The 24,707-nt window shown below is 42.0% G+C and overlaps 1 long non-coding RNA gene across 1 annotated transcript in view; it reads right to left on the bottom strand.

Moving 5' to 3' along the window:
* Positions 1-24,707, bottom strand: part of LOC133048144 (uncharacterized) — a 110,293-nt gene that overhangs the window by 15,334 nt on the left and 70,252 nt on the right. Inside the window, exon 3 of the long non-coding RNA XR_009690963.1 lies at positions 7,856-7,955. This is a non-coding gene — a long non-coding RNA (uncharacterized LOC133048144). The remainder of the gene's footprint in view (positions 1-7,855; positions 7,956-24,707) is intronic.

Here is a 24,707-nt window from a genome sequence, read left to right as displayed (position 1 = left end):
ATACAGATCCAGCAATTTTAATCTCATTCAGGGATGAGCTCACATGGAGGCTCTAAGTGATTCAGTTATTGGCCCAGTGTCATGGGGCTTGTTCAGCACTAACAGACTAGAACTAAAATTCAGTTCTACTCCAGTATATGCTTTCCAGTGCAAAACACTGCCAGCAGTTAGGATCTTCACTGTTTTCGACAGAGAAAGACATTTCACATTGGATCTCTTTAAGGAAAAGTGGTGCTCAGGTAGCCCACTGTAGTCACTTATGTTCAAATGCGAAGACAGAAGAGGAAGCCCCAAGAGATAAAATATGATCTAGAGATGCGCACTTAGGTTTTCACAGAACAGCTAATTTATTAACCAGGTTGGGTGACTTAGTAGTCGGACTGGCATTGATCTTTAAACTCTTTCTTTGCTGTTTTGACTCCACCATCCAGGAGGTGCTAGAGGAACTTGATTCCCTATTTGATTTTTAGCAGCATCTGCCTTCACCACACATTCCAGTTCGACTTGTCCTGGCAGAGATGAAGTCTGCCTTTGCCCTGGAAGCCCGAGCCAGTTCCCAGGACAGCATGGAAACTATCATTCTCTTTTCAGGAACATCCCCTGGTAAACTGACCAGCTGCCACCTACTGCTGTTAAATCCCCTCTACTCTGGCCTAAGAGCACAGACCCTTTCCTCTCTTTTCATTGCGAAGATTCTGAAGAAGAGGGAAGAGGGGAGACCATTGTAACTGGAAGCTTCCGGATGGAGCCCTTCAGGTGGAGGAAATAAATGTACATGAATTTGTTTTGAATTTGAAAACAATTAGAGGACTGGGGGCTCTTCCTAATGTTGTTCATTTAGTTGAGCTCTTATTGTCCCGTGCCTTAATAGGCCCTTAATAAGTACATTTTGAATTGGCTGAATTTTAATGACACATTCAGTTTGGATATTACTTTTTGTAAGTGCTAGCATAACCCAGGGCCTTCATTTCCTCATCTGAAAGAAGGAGAGGGTAAGAATCCACAGACATAAATGGAGATGTGGTGAATTTATTCAGGAGTCTGAATGAATTCCTTTCTGGCAGGGTACATGGATATGTATTGTGAAATATTTTCTATATTAGCAGGGAGACAGTTCTAGAAAGATCTAGAAATAAGTATTTCCATGTATCTCCAATTAAGTCACTGCAACAGGTACCAGTAATGAAAACAATAATGCTGTCAGACTACTGTTTCGTTAGCAGAGATTTGCTATAGAGTTGTTTACCTTTGTCTCACTGGACAATCCCAGCTGTAGAAGTACTGAGTTTTAAGCTTTTCTAAATTCACCCATTGGTCTTAGGAAAGATAGGAAGGTAAGGACAGGAGCCATCATGTGCTGGCAAGTGTTGAACAACAGCTCTCTGGGGATGGGTTGGGGTGGTTGGGGTGCTGACTTGTCAGCTTGCCAATTTCTGTGGTGTAAATAATCTGCTGTGGTCAGTTCAAAGCAGCCAGCAATTTAACAACTGACTTGCAAAATTCCTGACAAAAATGACTCTCAAGCGTGACACCACCAGCACAGGGAAGAAACCAAAGGTGGCAAAAGTGTCAGGATCCTCCCCACCCACAGAAAAAATGTTGGAATGAGAAGGGGGAGAAAAATTGTTATGATTCAGGTAAGCTGAATTATAGTTATTTGCAAACTGCCAGATAGGTAAACAGATCTGTTACACACAGAAGCAACTAAAAATGACACAATGGACTGGACATGTAAAAAGTCCCTGGCGATTAGTTCACAAAGACTGAAGAGATGTCTCAGTTGTCCACCGTACTACCATAACATTGGCATGGATTGGTCAAAAGGTCAGGGTCTTCCAATCCCATGATTCCACAAATTCCACTAGTACACCAGCTTATCTCACCAAGCACCATGTGATTCAGGCGCCTATGTTACCAAGACCTAAAGGGACAGTGTTGTGTGACAAAAAGCACCGACCTAGGCTGAAAGGTCAGAAAGACCCAAAAACAGTCTCTGTTACTCATTGAATGACTTTGGGAAACTCATATTAACTTTTCTAAATTCCATTTGGTCAAATCTATAAAGTAAATAATTCCCTAAAGTTCCTTACAGCTCTAAGATCCTAGGCTTCCAAATGGAATTTTTTGTTGTTGCTGAGTTTGAAACTATGCTCACTGCAAAGTGGTGGTGGACATTAAAAACCTGCTTGAACTACAACCCAAGCATCATTAGGGCTTTAGCACTGGATCTGAGCACACCATTTCGACACAATTGTGAGAACCCAAGTCAGGGACAGTGCAGGAAGAGATCTCCGTATCAGCGCCTTTCCTTTTAATCATTTCAGTAATAGAGGACTTAGATTTGTCTCTGAACATCACACCCACCTGCTGCAGCTCCTATTAGTGGCCTGAACCGCAGACCACACAAATGCAATGCCTCTCCAGTGTCCATGCCTAGGGCTTCCTTGCTACTTAGGGCCCACATGGGCTCTTTATTAGTGCAGACAACAGTCTTCTGTGGCATGACGTGCTGATTCTATAAGATTAGCTGCAACAACATTTTTTACTCCAACTAAGAATTAAAATTGTTAAATATTCTGTACATATTGCAAATAACACTGTTCCACTCAATACGGGACCCTTTCTTAAAACTGCTGTGAAGTTTTCCAGAAACTTCTGTCTAATGAATTTTGTGTATATGTGTGTGAGAAAGAGACATACAGACAGAGATTCAGTTGTTGGGGATTAGAAAGCAGGTAGAAATAGGGTGTGAAGAGCTAGGTATATGAGCCTGTGAGTCTATGTGTATATAGATACAGTCACAGAAAAGTGACCAACAAATGATTTACAAGGAGGATTTGGGTCAGAATTCTAGCTTGCTCTGAACATTCAAACCCAGAGCCTTGATCTCGAGTTTCTCAGGTACTATTAATTTGTGATTTAAAACTGTAATTATTGAAGGTTGACATAACAACATCTGGACCTTCCTGATTCAACATCAAACAAATCTCAAATTGAGATTACCGGAAAAAATGAATGTAGACACCACATAGTGCATAATGATCAAGATTATGCTCCAACTAGCCATGTAAAACCACAGAATGAGACAGAATACAAGAACACACAGGCGCTTACCCGGTGGCTCAGTGGTAAAGAATCTTCCTGCAATGCAGGAGTCACAGCAGACATGGGTTCGATCCCTGGGTCAGGAAGATCCCCTGGAGAAGGCAAGGCAATGCACTCCAATATTATTGCCTGGGAACTCCCATGGACAGAGGAGCCTGTTGGTCCATAGGGTTGCAAAGAGTCGGGCACCACTGAAGCAACTTAGCAGGCACAGCACGCACAAGAAAGCGTGAGTGAGCGGAGTTGTAGGAAGGTGATATGGCCTCCATATAAAAAAACAGATTGCAAACTAAAATGTCGACTTCGGGGACTGCGTGCCATGTTTGACTTTCCTGGACCAACAACAACAGGGAAAAAAAAAAACACACAAAAAACCTAGCTTTGAGTCTTTGTGATTATTAATTTTTTTAAGAGAAAAGAACTGTATTTAAATCAGGCCCTGAGCAGGTTGGCTGGACGCGCAGAAGCCTCGCTCAGCCCACAGATGTCTGTCAGCGCTGCCACATGGCAGGATCTGGCCGTGGGGGTCTCCGGAGCCCAGCACAGGACCCAGAACTTCTGATTTTGGTGCTGGATCCAAAACTCCCCATCCCTTTCCAGTTCATTTCAAACGCCTATTGTTTGCCATATTTATCTGCCATCACTGCTGTTTGTTAGCAAATGGAGAGAGAACTGCCAGGACTAAATTTCAGCCTGCCCTCAGAATAGTGCAAAGGCGCTGCAGGAATTGCACGACAGATGGTCTTTGAATGATATACGGAACCTCTGCCCTTGGGCCCGCTTTGGAGGAGCCGTTTTGGATTGTTGCTCAGAAGAGTGAGAGGCTGTTGTGTGATATGTGATTATTCCATAATAATTTTAATTATTTTGCCTGTTTTCAAACAATAGTCTCAGCCTTTTTTAATTTTTACACTCACTGAGTTGTGACACGAGCATTCTTTTCTCTGTGTTAGCAGGGATTAAAATCAAGCCCTGTATCCCTTCCCGTTTTTCAAATAATCCATGTTTAAATAAATTACCTCGGTCTGGAAAACCAAGTTACGTGGCGTCCTCCTGGCATACACACAAGCAAGGAAAAAAAATTCCTTATTGTGGTGTCTGGTTTGAGATTGTCGCGGTAACAAGTTTCAAGAAAAGCTTGCTCTTTGCCTCTTTGGAGCGAGGCTCGGGCTAAGAAAGCTTCATTGACATGCGTGTGGGGATCCCATCGGATCTGCTCAAAGGTGCAGTCCGAAGCAGTCAGACGGCATCCGATGTGCATGTAAATGAAGCTCCCCAAGTGGGGTGTAGGCTTCTGGAGATGTGGAAAATACACCATCTCCATCTCTTCCAAATCCAATAGAAACTTCCGAATGTTTTTCTGAAGCAGCAGGAGCCAACGAGAAGCAGATGCTAAACTTTCAAGGCATCTGAATGTGTTTCTCCTTACTGGATAGATTTGTTGGCTGAGCACTGGCAGACGGGGCTCGGGGTCAGAACCCAGGCTTTTGGTTTCTCAGCTCAGTGGGCAGGCGGCTGTCACCCTGCACGTCCCAATGGTTCTGGCATTGGCCTCCAGCTTTTACCTAAAGGAGAACGTCACTCTGATAAATGCCAAGGCTACCAGGGTCTGTCTCGAAGGATAAAATCCACAGTGACCATAAACCACAGGTGAATCTGGGAATGAGTTAATATTCATAAGGTGGCCTTTTTACCCAATGTAAGAATGTGTGGCTTCACCTGGAGGTCGTTGCTTACTTACGAAATTCTCCCCTCCGGCTGAATTCCGTGTCCCCTAATAGGCTGTAGTCCCACCCCTCAGCCAAGAGCCAAATCAACTTTGGATAATTTCCAAGCTGATTATTCTGGCACCTTGGTAATAAGAAAGAAATTCTGCGTCATCCCCTTGGTCTCCAGCTAAGTGATACTGTTACCTCGAAAACAGGAATCTCTGGTGAGTGGGGTTACTAGAAAAGAGAAAACCCAAAACTCTGACCCTGCTGTTTGATAGAGAAATCCCCCATGGAGTCTTCAGTGCTTCCCAACAACTGTGGTTTTAATCCAATAACAGCAGCTCCTCTAACAGAGAGAAACTCAACTCACACAGCACTTAATACCCAAATGAAATTCAGATAACTCCCACTGTGTTGACAAAAAGGATCGGGGAAACGAAAATGTCCTCTGCTCTTCCCCAAGGAAGACATGCCTTTGGTGAGACCCAGCCAGCCCACCCTCCCAGAGAACAGCCCTCTTGCTTTCTCCCCAGCAAGGAGAGACTCCCAGTTCTACAGAGCACACATTCTCAGAAAACGAACAAACAAAAAAAGTAAGCTAACGTTTGCCACTCGGGGAGCCCCAACCAGTCTTTTAAGACATGAAGGAATGTCTACCAAGGACTTCTCCAGCTTCTAGGGTGTGACTCCTTTTGTAAGAATGCCTTTGCTGACAATTTTCATCACAGATGTGTGATTGAAAGAAGGGCTCTGACAATACCAGCAATCATAGACAATATCGATCTGTGTTCTCTGCCTATTTGAAATTGCAAAACTCCACTTCAAATGTATTTGTATGTTATCTTCAGTCATTAAGTCTCTGTACAGGCCAGGCCCTAGGCAGTGTGCTGTACATGGGTGCTCAGCTGTGTCTGACTCTTTGTGATCCCATGGACTGTAGCCCACCAGGTTCCTCTGTCCATGGAATTTTCCATGCAAGAATACTGGAGTGGGTTGTATTTTCCTACTCCAGGGGATCTTCCTGACACAGGGATCAAACCGACATCTCTTGTGTCTCCTGCTTTGGTTGGCAGATTCTTTACCACCACGCCACCTGTGAAGCATAAACATTATCTCTAACACTTACAACAACCAGGAAGGTACTTATTGTCCTCCGGATATATTTCAGATGGAAAAAGTGTCTCATGTTGATTGAATGACTTAACAAAGGTAACTCAAAATAAGTAGCCAAATCAAAATTTGAGATCACTATTTAATTCCAAGGATCATATTCTTTTCATTGATGTATGTATGTCACATATGTGCCATATCACACATGGTAAATAGCCTTGTGAGATGTAAATATCACCATATTTTGGATTCCTGAGGGAGGAAGTTATGTATACCCTTAGTACCTGACATGCTATAAATTCTAAACGAATACTTAGTCAGTGGAATATTCCTTTATAGAATATAATTCAAAACAAATGTTATTCTCAATCATTTAGGCTTTATCTGCTATTTCTTTTTGGTCATTTCACATGATATTTACCCTTGTGTGTGCTAAGTTCCTTAAGGTACATGACACTATCACAAAGCTAGGAATATGTGTGTGTGTGTGTACATATGTGCATGAGTGCTCAGTCGCTTCAGCAATGTCTGACTCTTTGTGACCCTACGGACTTTAGCCCTCCAGGCTCTTCTGTCCATGGGATTCTCCAGGCAAGAATACTTGAGTGGGTTGCCATGCCCTCCCTCCGGGAGATCATCTCAACCCAGGGGTCTACCCCAGGTCTCTTAAGTCTCTTGCACTGGCAGGCAGGTTCTTTACCACTAGGATGTTTACCCTGGCTGGACCTAATTTCTGGAAAGTTTCCCTGGCTGAGCCAAAAGGACATGGAACAATTCCACATAAGAGCAACTATCAGTACCTATTCCTGAAACAAAATCAACAAGAATCTAACAAACATCCACAACCAACTCAGTTCTTCTGACAAAGAAATATGGTAAATAAATAAATAAAAACATTGTTCTTAAATATGGAGAGATCTAACAACTTGATTGACCAAAAAAAAAAAAAGACGCTTTATTTGTTGACTGTGCAGTAGAATAAGGTGCAAATGATTCTACCTTCAAATCCCCAACTGCATCTTCTGGATCTTGTTCTTTGTAAATAAATTTCTGTGTTTTTGTATGTAGCTCACCTGATTTATAAAAGAATGCTTTTTTAATACAAATACACATAATAAATATGATTATTTGCTTCAACCAACCACTGGAAGATTCCATTCAAGATCAAAAAATAAATAGGCTATTAATCAATAGCAACCACTGGAAGATTCCATTCAAGATCAAAAATAAATAGGCTATTTATCAATAGTAAGATGACTATAACTGAAATATACATATATAATTTAAAAGAACAGCTATTCAAATATTAGCCATTTTGCCTCGTTTCCTGAGAGCTTTTTTTAAACATTAGAAGTCAAAAGAGTGGCAGTCTGTCGGGACCCCAAGACCTCTATGGATGGCAAACTTAACAGTTGCACAGAGTGCTTTTATTCTGACCCACATGAGAATTAGGCTCAAGCATAAAGGAAAAATAAATGGGAATTGGAGGGCAACTCACAGAGGCATTTCAGTTGGGGAAAAAATACCACCATTAAGTCCCAAATGCAATTTATGAATACAGTATTTGAATTTTTTAATTGTTTCTACCAAAAAAAAAAAATGAGGTTAATGGAATTACATTGGAACCAGCCATTCGATCATGTACAATTTAGCTGACTAACGTCTCTGTACATCCAGTCCTGAGCTCCTGATCATATCTGTAATCTTGCCAAACTTTGAGCCCAATAAGAGAAATCTTTTTCCTTTCTGTTTTTTCTCCCCCTGGGTAGGAATGGAAGAGGCTGGGGATTTCAAGTACTCCATGTTTCATGGTCAAACAGGATCAATTTGATACAGCTTCCAGGGACATGTGAGGCAGAAAGGGGGCCCTGGAGATCATCTGTGCTGGTAGTTTTCAAATCAGCTAGAGTCACTTTGAAACTACTCACCACATTTGTCCACTCTTCTCTTTCCAGTGGCTTAATATGCACTCCACAGGGAACCAGAGAAAACTTGGATAAGCTGCCAGACAAGTGAGGCTACATATCTCTGAAACAGACAATAAAAGATTATTATTACTATTTCCAATAATAAAATTATTATTTTATATCAGGAGCCCATGAACACATACTTCTGTAGGACAATTTTTAATGTTTGCAATAGACAATCAAAGTAGACCTCCCAAAGGCTTTCACCTGAGACCAAATACCCATGCCCAATCTGCTTTCAAAGTTCTACACATACGGGGTTCCTAAGAGTGAAAAGAGCTCAGATCCACAGGATGAAAAGAGTCATTCATTTTTTCATTCATTCATTCATTCAACTCATGTTAAATTTCAGATACGTCGAACAGTGGGAATTCAGTGTCTGTCCTCAAAAACAAATACTATCTAGTGAAGCGAAAAAAACGTGGTAACAATTATGGTTCCAAACAAGAATGGGTATGTAACAAAATTTCTGCTGGTTTGAGCATCTGTCTGCTTCATCACTGAGACTCCCCACACTGAGCCTCCGAACATTTCCTCTCCTATCAGACACAGCCGCTTTTGCCAGTCCCCCAGTGGGACAAAGGTGTCCCCTGCCACTCTGCCAGAGCTACTTCTGTGGCCAAAGCAGAGCACACTGCTCCTCCATACTGTTATCACCTTTGCCATTTTCCCTTGTCCTAAGTCTCCTTGGTCAAGGCTGGACTATAGTCTTGCAGATTAAGAAGATACAACCCACTCCTGTTTGTGTTTCGCCATGTCATAGACCCTAAAGAAATCTTGCAGAATTTAGTGAAGTAGCACTTGCAGACCTGTAGGATTCAGACCCATCAGAATGAAGCCAGCCTGAGTTTGTCCAGGAGACAAATCCAAGCCTCCAAGAGGCTCCTTGACCTTGCTGGAAGGCCTTGAGCCAGGCTACCTCTCTGGCTGTGCAGACATCACCAGACCTGCCTGAATCGTGAGAAAGGACAGAGTGTGACTTCTTTTCCCAAAAGTTTCCTTAGCCTTGATGGCAGCACATTTCTATGGGGTCTCTCCCAGCAGATCATAGATACATCTTGACAAGTGTGACTCCTACTTGGCTCTAGTGAGGATAACACCAGTGGAGATGTGGAGGAATGGAGCCCTGAGCCCCAGAGCCCAGGAAGGGCAGCTGGATCTGAAAAGGTCACTGAGGAGATCAGATTTGAAAGATGTGCTGCACTCCATTAGTCAGACCATCACTGTGCACATTGGAGGATGGGATCTCAGGAAAGTAAAGGAACAACCAATTCAAAGGCTTAGAGGGATGATAAAAGTACAATGTGGATAAAAAAAAAAAAATACATGCTTGCTTGCTGAAGTACAATATTTGGTGTTAGGAGGAAAGAAGCAAGAGATGAGCCTGGAAACCAGGAAGGGTTTGATCACAGAGTTTTATATACTACATGAAAGAATCCGTTTTATCCTCTTTTTGGGTTTTTGTGGGATTTTTTTTTTTTTTTTTGGCAAACCTTTGAAGACCTGAGCTGCATAATTATTTGATCATGTTTACCCAGCAGAAAGATCACTGTGTTAATAGTGTAGGAGGTGGTGTTGATGCTAGCTGAAACTATAATAGTTTGGCCATCTGATGTAAAGAGCCAACTCATTGGAAAAGACCTTGATGCTAGGAAAGACTAGGGGCAGGAGGAGAAGAGGGCGACAGAGGATGAGATGGTTGGATGACATCACTGACTCGATGGACATGAATTTGAGCAAACTCCAGGAGATAGGGAAGGACAGGGAAGCCTGGCATGCTGCAGTCCATGAGGTCGCAAAAAGTCAGACATGACTGAGTGACTAAACAACAAGACTAGAATAAAAAGAGGCAGGAAGGTCTATTTGGAAGAGGCTCTAATTTTCAGGCAGGAGGTCATGAGATATTGTAGCAGACAGGCTACTGAGATAGGCCCAAGATTCCTACTTAAAGGTACCTGTGAAACCCTCTTCCCTTGAGTGTGAGGGAGGACTAAACATATGGTGGGTTTCACTTTTGTGATATGCCAAAGGTGAATGAATTGTACAGATGTGATTGAAGTCCCTAATCAGTTGACTGTGAGTCAATCAAAGGAGACACTATCCTGCAGGGACCCAATCTAATCCGGTGAGCCCTCAAAAGAGCATTTAGAGGTCAGAGACTGGAACCATCAGGGCTATCCACTTGCTAGCCTTGAGGAAACAAGCCACTCTTTTCTGAACAGGCCTATGAAAGGATCACATGGTGAGGATCTGGAGGAGCCTCTAGGAGATAGGAGGCAGCAAGATGAAATCCTGACCCATATAAACTATGAGATAATAAATGTGTGTTGTCTTTTTTGTCTTAATCTTCTAAACATGTGGCAATTTTGTGTAGCAATATGAAAAAAAATACAGATATAGATAGCAGGAGGCAAATAAGTAGTATATTCAGAAGAAAGACCTGAGAGGAAGTAGAGTGTGAGCTGATGTTAGTCAAAGAATAACTCGGAAGTTGCTAACTGGGATGGTAGGCAACCAGTTTTATTTTGGACATGTTGAGCTTTCTATAACTTGCTATAGGGCATTCAGGTAGCCAGGTCTAGAATTCAGTTGTATAAAATGGCCCAATGCCAAAGGAAAGCCAAGGGTTAAGTCTGGTAAATAGAAGGTTGGGAGCCACAGTCTGGAGCCAAAGGAGCCAGAGTAACCACGGTGACCAACGAACATGGAGGCTGGGAGCAGGCAAGTGGAAGGGGCCAGAGGAAGCCGCCTGCAGGTCTCTCAGGGACTCCACATACACATGTGACTGCTCCGGGGGTCTTGTTCTATGTTGCTGTCGTCTTCATTTTTAAGAAACAAATCAAATCAGGCAGGACCATGGTTAGATTGTGATCACCAGAGCACATGTAAGGATAAAGGCAAGAAGATGACTAAAGATGAAGCTCTCAGATGCACTGATGCTCAGATGACAGGAAGGGGATGGGGAGTTGGCCATGAGACTGAGAAGAAGGGGCCGGGGATGGAGGAGGAGAAGGAACAGGAGGAGCAGAAACAGCTTTTCCTGAAAAAAAGAAAAAGAACCAGGAAAGGGGAAAGATCGTGATGGCCATGCTCACCCGTCTTGAAAGCCACCACACAAGAGGACTGAGGACACCCAAGAGGAAACAATATGAATGAAATTCATTGTGAGCAGAGGCTTAAATTTGAGTCCCAGTGGCCACTCTATAGCTAGCTTTTTACTCTCCTCATCTGTAAAATGAGTAAAATACCGGTCGGGTTTCCCTCACAGGGTTAGAAATTCTCCCTTCCCTTCCATTCTGGCTCATAAAGGCTTGAATGTAAAGGGCCAGTCCTTCCCACCTCCTCCAGCCTGAGGAGACTGGATCTCAACTTCAAACTGCCCTGAACTGCTCTGTCAAGTTCAAGCTAATTCTTTTCTGAAAGGAGAGACACGGAGACAAATACGCTCGAGGACCATCTCTAATTGCCAACAAGTACAAGAAGTCAAAATGTAGACAAAGGGAACTTCACTTCTCTTTATTATTTTTTTAATTTGCATTGGAGTCTAGTAGATTTACAATGATGTGTTAGTTTCAGATGTACAGCAAACTGAATCAGCTGTACATAACCATATATCCACTCCTCTTTAGATTCTTTTTCCATTATAGGCCATTAGGAGTACTGAGGAGAGGGAACCTCACTCTCCTTTAAAGACACAATGCTGATTTGTTTACTCGGCACTTGCTTTGTTGGAAAACAGCTGAGAACCAAGGCACAAACAAAAAAGACCTCTTAAGAGCCACCGTCTACACCACAGAACCCACCCTCATTAGCCAGCTTTATCAGAAAGGATTTCCTAGGGTTCTTACTCGAGTCCTACTTTTCCTATCTGGAAATTGTAACAGGCTTGATGATATGGTCCCCAAATAAGCAGCCCAATAGGACCAGCAAATTAAAAGAAGACTGGAAGAGATATATCGATAACAGTAACAAGTGACGACTGATGGCTTAACAGCAAGAATGGAAACAGGGGGGAAAATAACTATAGAAAGCAAACAAAAGAAGTAAAAATCACAGCAGTTTAGGATCATTTCATGCAGAATAAAAATATTCCACATACGACAACAGATCCTGGAGGGCACTGTGGCTCAGCATGATGGTATAAGCCATTGTTAAAAAAATGTTAAATTATACTTGCTAAAGTCTAAAGGGCAGAGACATTCATAACATAACAATAACAATAAGAGGAGAGTTATGGCCTGATCCATTTATTCTTTAGATGTCATTTCTTGAGGAGCAGCTATGTTCCCAGCAATATGCCAGGTGCAGAAACATACAGGGGCAGGAATGAGCTGGCGGCTGTCTTGAGCAGCCCACAGTTACCTGGGAAGCTCAGCTCTTTGGAGAAAAATCAGTCTCTGCAAGGTGTCCTTTCCAGAGCCCTTGGAACATTTACTAAAATATCAAGGTCTTTGAAAAACCTGAACAATTCACACTTACCTCATTGGCAAAAGCAGGTATGCTCTACCTAGAATGAATGGACTACTTCTGTTGAAAAACAAGAAGAAAATCCGAACATGATTCTCCTAGTCTAACGGCTACCTACCCTATGGTTGTACATAAAAAACACCTTCAGGAGCTGTGATAGTTTTTAACAATGGTCAGACAGGAGTGCTTCTGTTCACTCAGAGTGCATGCTGTTTGTTTTATGTCATTAATGCAAGCCCCAAAAGTGTTGATGCTAAAACCAAGAGGTAGCTTAGACTCGGGGGGGGGGGGGGGGGGGCGGGAAGCTGACTCTTTCTTATCAGTATCTTGTCCTGGTTTTTGGAATCCCACAAAATAAAATCTAAACCAGTGTTTGCAAACTATAGGCAGACCAGCTGTATTAGAATTCCAGACTTCTGGGCCCCACCACAGATCTAGTGGGATAGAATCTCCGTATTGTTTGAAACCTCTCTGGGTAATGCTGACACGCAGCCAAAACCTCCTATAGCTCTAATAGTCTATTGTTTTCAGTATGTCTTACACCAAATTAATAAAAGACACCTTCCCCATAAATACTGTAGTCCAAATTCAATGAAAAGAAAATCCCAAATGTTCTACATTAGACTTTAATCTTACAGCTGAACAGAAAAAAAAAAAGTAACAAGAGAAGTTAAATTCATGGTATTTTTTCATAATTTTGAGGTTTACAGTTTAGAAAAGTGAGGAACTAAGCTAAAAATTTTCAAATACAATTATATTTTGGCTACATCATCTTTCTATTATCATGCATGTACCCTCAGGGCATTAATAATAAAGTCAAAGAGAAACTGAAACTCTTGCTGGAAAAAAAGAATTTCAAAAAAAGTTTGTCAGTCTTTAGAAATAATACCAAGACTCTCTTTGGTGCTGCTTAAATTTTCTGCATTTGCAAGCCCAGATATAATATGAGGATGAAACAAGAAACATGTAGAAGCCAGAGACAGTCTCATTACCTAGAGTTTAGTTACCCTGCAGAATGAAACTGGTTAGGGAGAGTAACATTATATGAATTAAGATGTCCAGGGTTCATTGGAGCCCCAGAAAACAGATGCAAAATATATAACTATTAACAGCAATGAAATAACAGCAATAGAAGTCCTTGTATTATTAGATACCAGAGATGTGGGTTTTTTATGCTAAGTCACTGTAACTTGAAAATCTCCGGGGACCAAATGTTTCCCTCCAAGCTGGATGGTCAAATGATTCCGCATGTGCTTTTTGCCTCTGTCAAGGAGAAAAAAGTCTTCCCTACCCTCCTTTCCCATCAGGAACAAATTGAAAGACTTAAAGACTTATGATGGAGAAGGAAATGGCAACCCACTGCAGATTCTTGCTTGCCTGGGAAATCCCATGAACAGAGGAGCCTAGTGGGCTATAGTCCATGGGGTCTCAAATACCACCATAGACAGGAACCTGTGGTGACCAGGGTACTCACTGGTTTTGGCAGTCGTAGAATCTAGACTGTGCTTTCCTGGCTTGGTATAAATTTCGTAGAAGCTCTCCCTGGGCATTTAGTGTGATGAACAAATTGGCAAATCCACATGTACCCTCTATACACAGAACATTGTTTGGGGAGCCAAGGGAGATAGATATTTTAACACTACATGAGCCAGGATTCTGTCCTCAAGGAAATTAAAATATAGCTGGGGGAAAAAAATCCACAAACATCAATTAGGGGATTGTATGCCATAATTCATGATTAAGTAATAAGTTAATGTCATAGCTGTTCAAAAAAAGAAAATTAAAATGAGAATAACTGGAAAGACTTCATGGAATTCATGCACTTGGGCTTTGAAGGATGCTACCAGAACTAGCCTCAGGTGGTTATGCAAGGAGAAGAATGTATGCACTCATACATAGAATTACATGTATGTAAAATGACCTCTGTGGTTTTCTTTTTCCCTTTTTCCCTCTTTTTATTTTTCTCTCTTAATTAAAAAAGGGAAACTTTTTGTCCATGACCATGAGTTCAAAATGTATATAAAATAAAGCTGATGATTTAACAAATTTAGTGACATGTTCTTTAGAAAATCTTCAGTTCTTCCTAGATTTGGGGAAACAAGCAAATTTGAAATAGTAAGTAGGAAAGAAGTGGGGAAGCTGCTGTAATTAGATGCTGGTACCAGAGAGTGGCAACTACGAATAATAGTGGCTAAAGCAGAACACTGAAGGCTCAAGAATGCAAGCCCATTTAATGCTGGGAAAAGACAACCATCCACTCCACCCAAACTACCCCAGAATGCACCCATCATGGCTCCTAGAATGTACTTTACTGATCCTAATCTCCTTTTTAAGAAGGAAAAAAGGAAGAAAAGTTAAAAGAGGGGAAATTACCAGGGGAAAAAGTTCATTTTATTCATTCATTTGTTTATTTGAGAATTTTTTATTGAGCAACTATGACTGCTTTAGGTACTACAGACACAGCTGTGAATGAAAGAAATAAAATTTCTACAATTTTGAGCTTTTGTGCCCATGGGGAAAAAAATTCTCCATTTTATGATTTTTAAAGAGAATGAGATGAACAAAGCTTTGAATATAGCTTAGGTCCAACTCCTCAGGGGTTAGTGAAAGTCAAACTAGGTTTTCTTTTTTTAATCTATGCCATAGGTCACCTCTCTGACAATGAGTGTCGATATGTAGCCTTCATCGGCTCGTTCTTTTTCAGGAACACCCCTCCTTGTGCTTCTACTAATAGTTAGCAATCTCTCTTCTGCTCTCTGGAACTGGCCTTCTGCTGCTCCTTCTCCATCCCTCTCACCTGGGATCATTTTCTTTTGCTCCGTTTCCTCAAACTCCAAAAGCTCATACACCTAGGCAACTGTGAAACCCCTAAGTCAGTTATGTGATTTTTTTTCCTCCAGACCAAGGGTCTGAGGAACTAAGAACTAAGGTTCGTGTTTGCCACTCAGGACCGGCTCCCACCCTGGGCAGGAGTCACAAATGACATTGCTGACTCATGGCCTAGGGGACCTTCGGGGACTAGAAACAGGTATTCTGGTTTGTGAGCTTGTTCTTTTAAAAGAGAAACAGAAAACCCTTTTCTTTTCCTTAATGAATTATTCTAGTTTTGCTCTGAGACCGCAGCTCTGTTTTATTTTCAGTTGTCTTTTTCCATAACTCCTTTTAGAAATAAAAATGGGAGACGTTATCTAGCCCCTAGGAAGAAATATGTACATACATTCAAAAAGCAGTTTCATGCAACCTTAATAACCTGAATTCTATTTCCCTTTCCATACATGATGGATGAAATTACTTTGATTATGCTGGCTTTCCAATTACTCATTCATGCCAAGAAAGCTAGCCCTTGAAACCTAGTCACCTTGTTTATTTCTTTCCCACCTTGCCCTTCACAATCAGAAAATCAAAGAGCACTGGAGCCGGAAGGAGCTTCGTGATCCCCAAAGGAAGGATTAAACTTAAAAGTCATACATATTGATTGACCTGAGTTTTCTAAAATTAAACCTAAGTAACTATTTCAATACCAATTTTTAAGCTGAAAAACTGACTTGGAGTTAGAATTTTGAGTCATATGAAAGGCTTTGTAAATATATAACCTGGCTGCCAAAGGGTTTCTACTTAATACACCAGGAAAAGATTTATTCCCCTGTGTTCACTTTATTCCTTAATCCAAATCAGTGATTTTCAAATTGTGCTCATTTGAAGTCTGAGGGTCTCTTCCACACAAAACTGAAGGGGGACCAGTTTTGGAAGTTCTATGCACTCTGCCCTGCTATACTCAGAGACCCTTGCCTTTTTCTCTCTTAGAGTTGGTTTTGCAAGTAAAGGTTCATATAAATGACACTTTCTGCTACTAACCAAAAAGGAAAAGTAAATTTTTAATGTTTATTTTAATTTCTTTTTTAATTTATTTGGCTGCATCTGGTCTTAGCTGTGGCATACAGGATCTTCCATCTTTGTTGTGGGATCTTTTTTTTTTAATTGTTGTTGGTTGTTACTTTGTCGCTCAGTTGTGTCCACCTCTTTGCAACCCCATGGACTGCGGCATGCCAGGCCTCCCTGTTCATCACCATCTCCCAGAGCTTCCTCAAACTCATGTCCATTGAGTTGGTGATGCCATCCAACCATCTCATCCTCTGTCATCCCCTTCTCCTCCTGCCTTCAATCTTTCCCAGCATCAGGGTCTTTTCCAATGAGTCGGCTTTTCCCATTTGGTGGCCAAAGTATTGGAGTTTGTTTTGTTTTTAATTGGGGCACATGAACTCTTTAGTTGCAGCATGTGAAGCTAGCTCCCTGACCAGTGATCGAACTCAGGCCCCCTGCATTGGGATCGTGGAGCTTAGCCACTGGATTGGTAAGTCCCCAAGAAAAATAAATTTTAAAAATAAATGAACTTCTATAAGTAATGGTCCACAAATAAATACAAAAAGTCAACCATAACTATTTTCTCACAGACACTTAGACTGGCGCTAACAATTGGTCCTGGAATCAGCAGTGGGCTGGCCTTCTGGTATATGATTCTCCTTAACTGGATCTTCACTCCCATGAACCAGTGCTCCCCACCAAGTGCTCCAGGAGCCAACTCCAAAGCCATAAGCATCCTGGCTACTTAGATACAGCTCTGCTAATCTGCTTGTAGTTTATAGTTGCTAGTACAATTATTCATTCAACAAACACATAAGGAAGGGCTCAAACACAGAGCCACGATGCCCAGAAGCCACACATTTTTAGTCCCACAGGAAGATAGACAAGCAAAATTTATAATTAACTTATAGTATGTAAAAACAGGATGACCATTATTTTATTTATTTGACTGTACTGGGTCTTAGTTGCCGCAGGTAGCACCTTTAGCTATGACATGTGGGACCTAGTTCCCTGACCAGGGATTGAACACAGCTCCCCCTGCATTGGGAGACAGTCTTAGCCACTGGACAACCAGGGAAATCCCTGACCATTACTTTAATGGGGAAGGTACAAGGTGTGTGAAAGCTGAGAAGAGCCACAGCCTAGAGATCAGGGAAGGCCTCACCAACAAGCCTGGACAGCATTTCAGATGACCGCACAAATGCGAAGCTGGGAGGGGAAGATTTGGCTGGATAGGCAAGCAAGAGCCACATCATGAAGGGTCACGCCACTCGGAGGATTTCACTAGTCTATCTTGTAGGAAATGGAAAGCCAGCAAGCCATTCACCTCACTTGATTGAACAATGGATAATTTCTTCCTTTCCCTAGCCATTCTTTCTTTTTTTTTTTTCTCCTTTATCCCATTTATGTCAACAAATATTATCTGAGTCCCAACTCTGGGCCAATCACTGCTCAGCCAAAAAGAAACTTTGGAGTCATCTGAATACTCTGAGACTCCAGGTCTGCTGCCTCTCACACCCCCAGTCAGGCTTTTCAGGCTCAGCCACCCCTTGGGCGTCTGCTCCAACTGCCCAGTCATTCCTTTGGCATTCCGTATGGGGATTTTCCACCCAGAATCAGCAATGGAATTTTTTAAACTGCAGAACTAGATAACATAAGTAAGGAAAAGAGTTAAAAAGGAGGCTCTTGAAAACATTTAAAATAGCTGCTCGGCATTGAAAATCAGCTTACGGGATGGCAAATGCAAATGTGAGCTCAGACAGGCCCAGCTCAGTTCTGCAAATCCTTTGGTAATGAAAATAGATCCGCACTTTAATTTTTCAAACCATAAACCTCCCCGAAGCAAGTAAGAAAAGAGAGAGAACATAAGGGAAATGTTCTACAAAGAAAGTGGATTTTGCATTTGATGTGTGGATGGAACTCAGTCAGGACAGAAGTCCCAGACACTGTGCAGCAGGCTCAGTCATGGCTGGTACCCTAGGGTCCAGTTCCAATCGGGACCATCTCTTTCCAAAGTCCAGGATCATCTTATCTCCCTCCCACCCCCACCTATCACATCAAACCCTGCTATCTGGCAAGGAGACAGGACCTTCATGAACACTAAGGTATAAATGATTGATAACAGCTTTAAAATGCCATTTCTTCTATAGGGCATTTGCATTTTAACAGAGTCCAAAGTCTCAAGCCGAAGGGAAACTCCTCTGAATGTGAACATATGAAAATAGTATGCGATGGTTTTTCGGTGGTTTTTTTTTTTTTTTTTTTTTTTTTTTTGCTCTTTCTCCACAGACTCAAAAGTTACCAGGCAGAAAGTAGATGCTTGATCATTCAACAAGAGAGAAACTGAGATTTATAAACCACCGAGTTCATACCTAGTACCCTTTCTTGGCAAAAAATAAAACAAGGGGCAGTGCACAAGGCTTCCCCCGCGCGGGACTCCTGCCCAGCCCCCAGCGGCCCCTTGACGGGCTTCACAGCGAGTCTTGAAGTGCCACACCTCTTTGTGGATCCTTTCTCTTGAATTCCGAAAGGATTTCCAACACACTCCCACGACATATCTCAGCAGCAGCTCGGCATCCACTGAGCCCTCACCAAGGAGTCTTGAACTCAGCACCGCCCCTGACTCCCCGCCGAGGGGTGAAGTGGGAGGGGTTTTTCCTGAGTTGGTCTCTCTCTCAGCCCTACAAAAAGGGTGATAGTCATTCTGGTTTCTGCTCCCCTATTGTTTCAGATTCTCTTTACACTGGTTAGATAATCCCTTATTGTCCCAACCCCCTATTAAAATCAGCAATTCTTTATATTAAGCTTTTTTTGTTTATGTAAAGTGCCTTTTTGTTGCCTTGAACTTGACGTTACTGACCTCTGCTCCCCTCCCCCACCCTTTTCCCTCCTCCACTGGCTTAAAGACATTGTCCCTTCTGCCAGGAGATTCAGACAAAGCCAGAACATCTAGTTTTAAGGCTCTTGTCCAATTTTCTGACATATATAATCATAAAAATACACGGCCTCAAGGCAATGTTTCTGAGTGTCTTACCTTCCTCAAGGTTTATAAGCTGAAATAAACTCAGATATCCCAAATTTCAAGATGTGAGGATGTAAACATATTTAGGTCAGTTCTTTGCCTTTCCTACGTTGCAGAAAATCTAGAAAAATAATGCAGGTATATTAGGAAAGAGGTAGGAAAACAAAACAAGAAGCCAAAGTTTATCTGCCCAGTATATGCTGAGGAACTAGAGAAATGACGAAGACAGAAGAACAAAGCGTCCTGAATGTTGGAGAAAGTCATGAGAGAGAGAGAGAGAGAGAGAGATTTAGAAACTGAGAGATTTGGAGATTTAGAGATTTTCAAGGAAATCTTAGTAAGTAGTATTCTGAATCATAAATGTAATCTCTCTTTAGTCCTTCAAGAGATACAAGCAAAGATTGAAATTACTTTTGTTTATGGTTGCTGAATGAGGCACAAGCTGGAATCAAGATTGCCTGGAGAAATATCAATAACCTCAGATATGCAAATGACACCACCCTTATGGCAGAAAGTGAAGAGGAACTAAACAGCTTCCTGATGGAAATGAAAAAGGAAAGTGAAAAAGTTGGCTTAAAACTCAACATTCTGAAAACTAAGATAATGGCATCATTTCATGGCAAATAGATGGGGAAACAATGGAAACAGTGACAGACTATTTTGGGGGGCTCCAAAATCACTGTATATGGTGACTGCAGCCTTGAAATTAAAAGACACTTGCTCCTTGGAGGAAAAGTTATGACCAACCTAGACAGCATACTAAAAAGCAGAGACATTACTTTGTCAGCAAAGGTCCATCTAGTCAAAGATATGGTTTTTCCAGTGGTCATGTATAGATGTGAGAGTTGGACTATGAAGAAAGCTCAGTGCCGAAGAATCAATGCTTTTGAACTGTGGTGTTGGAGAAGACTCTTGAGAGTCCCTTGGACTGCAAGGAGATCCAACCAGTCAATTCTAGAGGAGATCAGTCCTGAATATTCATTGGAAGGGCTGATGCTGAAGCTGAAACTTCAGTACTTTAGCCACCTGATGCGAAGAACTGACTCACTTGAAAAGACCTTGATGCTGGGAAAGATTGAAGGCAGGAGGAGAAAGGGACGACAGAGGATGAGATGGTTGGATGGCATCACTGACTCAGTGGACATGAGTTTGAGTAGGCTCCAGGAGTTGGTGATGGACAGGGAGGCCTGGCGTGCTGCAGTCCATGGGGTCACACAGAGTCGGACACGACTGAGCGACTCAGCGACTGAGCTGACTGCTGGTTTCTTAAAGTACAAAGCAAGTCACATGGGTTCCTGTCATATTCAGTAGTCTAGCCAATGTTGTTCTAAAACTTCAAAATGCTTATTCTTTCAAATAGCCCTACAAGAGTGCCCTAAAGTTCTACTTCTGAAACCAGGAGATTAAATTTCCTAATGGTGATTATATTCAACCTTCATCATCTGAGCCAAAATACCTATAATCCCTCCAGAGTAAGGGCCTACTTTCCAACCATGGTGTCTGTGCACACCGGTCAGGGATGGATGGCCACTGTTATGTCAGCAGGAAAACCTCTCTCTAGAGTTTTGATGGGACTTCCCTGGTGGCTCAGAGGCTAAAGCATCTGCCTAAAATGAGGGAGACCCGGGTTCAACCCCTGGGTCGGGAAGGTCTCCTGGAGAAGGAAATGGCAACCCACCCCAGTATTCTTGCTTGGAAAATCCCATGGACGGAGAAGCCTGTAGACTACAGTCCCTGGGGTCGCAAAGAGTCGGACATGACTGAGCGACTTCACTTTTAACTTCTCAATATGACAAATTGCTTTCCTAGCTCATTGGTAAAGGGGCACTTAATAAAAAAGATCATCCTACATGCCAACACTGGGGAGTCATCCCCACATGCTAGAACTTGCCATTTATCCAGGTTTGTTTCAAACTAGTTCAATGAACATGTTGGGATAATGATAACAGGATTTGTTCCACTTACTTTGTTTCTAAAGGCAGAGAGGGTGTGAACTATACATCCTCTGATGCTTTTGGCTTTTGGCCTTCCATATTTGCTTCCTGGCCTGGTACCCAAGCAAGTGTTCTCCCCATGACCTAAAAAAAGGTGGCATTTCTCCCTTTCTACTTCTACTACCCCTCAATAGAAGCACAAGCCGGAATCAAGATTGCAGGGAGAAATATCAATAACCTCAGATATGCAGATGACACCACCGTTATGGCAGAAAGTGAAGAGGAACTAAAGAGCCTCTTTATGAAAGTGAAAGAGGAGAGTGAAAAAGTTGGCTTAAAGCTCAACATGCAGAAAACTAAGATCATGGCATCTGGTCCCATCATTTCATGGCAAATAGATGGGGAAACAGTAGAAACAGTGTCAGACTTTATTTTTGGGGGCTCCAAAATCACTGCGGATGGTGACTGCAGCCATGAAATTAAAAGATGCTTACTCCTTGGAAGGAAAGTTATGACCAGCCTAGATAGCACATTAAAAAGCAGAGACATTACTTTGCCAACAAAGGTCCATCTGGTCAAGGCTATGGTTTTTCCAGTGGTCATGTATGGCTGTGAGAGTTGGACTGTGAAGAAAGCTGAGCACCGAAAAATTAATGCTTTTGAATTGTTGTGTTGGAGAAGACTCTTGAGGGTCCCTTGGACTGCAAGCAGATCCAACCAGTCCATCCTAAAGGAGATCAGTCCTGGGTGTTCATTGGAAGGACTGATGTTGAAGCTGAAACTCCAATACTTTGGCCACCTCATGCAAAGAGTTGACTCATTGGAAAAGACCCTGATGCTGGGAGGGATTGAGGGCAGGAGGAGAATGGGACAACAGAGGATGAGATGGTTGGATGGCATCACCGACTCGATGGGCATGAGTTTGAGTAAACTCCGGGAGTTGGTGATAGACAGGGAGGCCTGGCGTGCTGCGATTCATGGGGTCACAAAGAGTCGGACACGACTGAGCTACTGAACTGAACTGAACTGAACCCCTCAATATCCGCATAGTCCCAGCTTCAACCCAACATTAGAACTCTTTTAACCTGGTTCACCCAACACTGTGTTCTCTTATCTAAATCACATCTTTCTGGATCGCCCACGACATGTTGTAGTCTTTGAACTACCTCTGCTGTATCGTATCACACAGCCTTAAAAGTAGATGATCCCTCCCTCCACTCTTCCCAACAAAGAGTAGCAGTTTGTCTTGTTTCTTACAATCCCATTATTCCACAATCTTCCTCACCTCTAGCATGGAGCCAGGCCATTATTGTCAGGGCTTCCCAGGTGGCACAGTGGTAAAGAATCCACCTGCCGATGCAGGAGACACAGGAGATGTGGCTTCAATTTCTGGGTTTGGAAGATCAACCCACTCCCATATTCTTGCCTGGAAAATCCCACAGACAGAGGAGCCTGGCAGGCTAAGTCCATGGGGTTGCAAAGAGTCAGACAAGACTGACAGACTGAGCACATACAGGCCATTATTGTCACTCCCTTGCTATGTTAGTCATTTTAACCCAGAAGCTCTCTTTTTATATCATCATTATGATACGTCCATGTCCCCAAAACCCCTTCACCACAATAAGTATATAGTTCATCCTCAGGGTGTTGTTACCAAACTGCTCCTGCCTTTCTCCATATCAGAAGGTAAGAATGGGCTACAAGGAAAGCAAGAACAAGTCACTGCATTTTTTGGCCCTAACTCAGGGACTTCTGTAGCAACCTCTCCTGACTGGCTGATGCAACATCCATACCCAATTTCTTGCTCCTTTGGTCCTTTCCACTATAGAACATGCAATGAGTAAGTATGCACTTTTCTAGGCTTTTCTACAAGTAGGGCTAGCCACACTATAGAGGTCTGCCCAATAAGACGTAGAAGTCTGCCAAGGTGAGAACAGTCCCGGGAAAGTCTTGGGTTCCTGATAAGAGAGAGCAATATTGCTGGCCTTGCCCAATCCCCCATCTTTCTGCTTTGAAGGTGAGTACAATAGCCAGTGCTGGAGCAGCCATTTCGTGGCTATAAGGCAGCAAGTACATGGAATGCTTATGGTGAGAGTATCAAGCCGTTGAAGCAACTCTAGCCGCTGCCTGACTCCCTGGACCTTTGTTACGTGAACCACTGTGAACTGAGTTTACTGTCGTGTGCAGGCAAAAGCATTCCTAGTTAACGTACAGGGTCACCAAATGTCTTTCCAGAGCTATCTTCACAAGTTTCTCATCCTTTTCCCACTTTGAGAAAGAGCCTTTATTTAATAGTCTTTATTTTCCTGAAGAGTGAATTGTCCTTTTTTCTATTTCAGCATGATACCACAGACAAGCAAATTTTTAGATTTTGTGTACTTATGAATTTATTAATATCTATCACTACCTGACACTGTTATTTAACTACTATAATTATATTTATTGTTAATCTGTTAAAGTTGTTGCCAATATGTTGATTAATTTTACTATATGTCATAAATATATCTTACTCAAAATTAATACCACATGTATATGTTACTTATACGTCATTGATAAAATATCACTATAGCATCATATTATATCATATGTTGTCTACTTATTGCTTTTCTTTTTCACTAGAATAAAAACAGTGCCTAGAACAGTGCCTACCACCAAGTAACCATAGAGTAAATATTGATTGAATAAATAAATGAATCTTACTTTTAAAATACTTTCTTAAAATTAACCAAAAAAAAATTAATGGTTATGTTATTAAGGGGTCAGTTTAAATGAGGGGTTCAGCTTGACATCCTACAGAAGCAGCCTTTTAAACACTGGCAGTTAGTTTTTAAAATAAATTACATTTTTTGTTATTTAAATTCCCCATAGGCAATTAGACTTCTGGATTTAAAATGAGAGTCTGGGAAGATGTCACTTTAGTAGACTCCTGTCTCGACCACGGTCCTTCTTAAATCTGCATCCGGGGCACAAAGTCAAAACACGACTTCTCTTCAGCCTTGGGGATCAGGAGCAAGATGCTGACCCACACTTTTGCCAGTTAGTTTCCAAATCCCTTTCAAAGATCCCTTTATGATGAGCATCATTTTTTTTTTCATTTATTTTTATTAGTTGGAGGCTAATTACTTTACAATATTGTAGTGGTGATGAGCATCATTTTAAAATGCATATCCTCTGTTTTCTTCTATGCATGATTTAAATAAACAAAGTCTTCATGAAAAAATTTTAAGTCCTCTCTGTTGAAAAGCAAAAGAGAGAGAGAGAGAGAGAATCTGATAGCACGTGGTCTTTCCCAAGTTAAACAATGAATGTTAAAAATTACCCCTGTTTCTCTTAAGGGCCCTTCCCACCTCTGGAAACTGAGCAGATCTTCCCCGGGTGAATTCTGGCCACCCCAGAGGTCATCCAAAGAAGGCGGATGATGACTCTATCACTAGAGAGGGACTCTTCGTGGCCAATGTTACATCAGTGAGTGGCTCTGCCTGCCAGTACAGGGCTCGAGTCAGCTCTCACCCTTATCCAGATTTGCCCA

Source organism: Dama dama, chromosome 28 (genome assembly GCF_033118175.1).
Source record: "Dama dama isolate Ldn47 chromosome 28, ASM3311817v1, whole genome shotgun sequence".
Taxonomy (NCBI): Eukaryota; Metazoa; Chordata; class Mammalia; order Artiodactyla; family Cervidae; genus Dama; species Dama dama.
The sequence above is the reverse complement of the archived record's forward strand: the minus strand, read 5'-3'. Positions and strand labels throughout refer to the sequence as shown.